Source organism: Sorex fumeus, unplaced genomic scaffold, assembly GCF_029834395.1.
Source record: "Sorex fumeus unplaced genomic scaffold, SorFum_2.1 ptg000037l, whole genome shotgun sequence".
NCBI lineage: Eukaryota > Metazoa > Chordata > Mammalia > Eulipotyphla > Soricidae > Sorex > Sorex fumeus.
Window position 1 is genome coordinate 50,926,621 of NW_026606094.1, and position 1,420 is coordinate 50,928,040.

A 1,420-nucleotide genomic window follows, 5' to 3' on the forward strand; every position below is an offset into this window, starting at 1 on the left:
GGGTACTGCTACACAAGTCAGTTATTTTGAATTTATTTAATACTGTATAACTGCAGCTTTTTATAAATAGAATTATTTTATTTTTCAAAATACAGGGAATTAAACTGAAACTTCTTTCCCAGCTAATACTAGCCTCCTGAAAAATAAATAGAAAATGTTATCAACTTCAGTTTCAGGTTCTTAGTTATGATGATTTCTCTTTGTGTAATAAAATATCATTTTGTGAGTTTATCTCTTTTATTCTGTAGTCACTTTCTTGACCCATGAACACATAACTTCATAAAACAATTTCCTAGAAATTCTAGAAATGTCATTACAGCACTAGAGAATTGGCACTTTCTGTGCCAAGATGTCATTCCTAATAATACCATGTGTGAGGAACTGAAGCTGGGAAAAATAGCTAGCAGGATGATGAAGGATAGGTTTACCTCATCTGTAAAAAACAGTGATTTGTGATATGATGATCTCACTAACAAAACTTCTCTCCTCCTCCTCCTCAGAATACTCTGCAGTATCAGGCAAAGCTGAGAACAGAAGTAGGATGGGAAGATCTGCTTTGCATTTTTTCATTTATGAATGAATGCAGACTCTCTGCTGTAGCAGGTACTGTTCAGGTTGTGATGGCATTTTTTCCTCTACTTTTGCTGCTAAGTAAAATTCTCTGTATTAAAGTTCTGCTTACTCTGTAATTAAGCCTACACTTATTTAAAGGCGCGTGGCTGGATAATGTAAGAGTCAAGGCTCATATTATGGTGAGAATTTAGTAATGTGCATCTGAAAAGTTATTGCTCAAATCTGGGGAGTTTCCTTTATCATTGAACAAGAAATGAATCTATGAGTTCATACCAGTTTTCTCTAAGTAAAATTGTTAAAAGGATAATGCCATGCTCCTCAGAATTATATTACACAGAACCTAACCTGCTAGAGCATCACACTTTTAACAGCAACATTTGTGGAAGAGAGAGATTGTATCAAAGGATATATTGAAGACATCTTGCTATATACTACACTTGATCTTAGCCAAAAGGCTGAGAAGAGATGCTATAGACTAAGGAACAGGGCAGTAGTACAATCTTTTTGTTCGTTTTGTTTGTTGGGACTGTAACTAACTCCTGGCTCTGTGCTCAAAGTTCACTTTTAGTGGTATTCAGGAGACCACAGGCTATGATGGGGATTGAACCAAATTTATCAGAGTGCAAGGCAAGTTCTTTAAGCCCTGTACCATCTCTCTGGTCTCTACAACTTTTACCAGGATCCAAGATATGTAAAGACCCATAGCAAAGTAGGTCTCATTCTAGAATCTATTATTCTGATTACAATGTCAGTTATATATACACTTTTTGCCTGCGTAAATGTATAACCAAAGATAATTTCTATTTTTCCTTCTACACCTCTGATAAATCAGAGAACTTTCATCTCC

General features: G+C 35.4%; 1 pseudogene; it reads right to left on the reverse strand.

The window, feature by feature from the left end:
* Window positions 1-961: 961 nt before the first annotated feature.
* LOC130027935 (uncharacterized) lies at window positions 962-1,040 on the reverse strand (annotated as a pseudogene).
* Window positions 1,041-1,420: the final 380 nt, after the last annotated feature.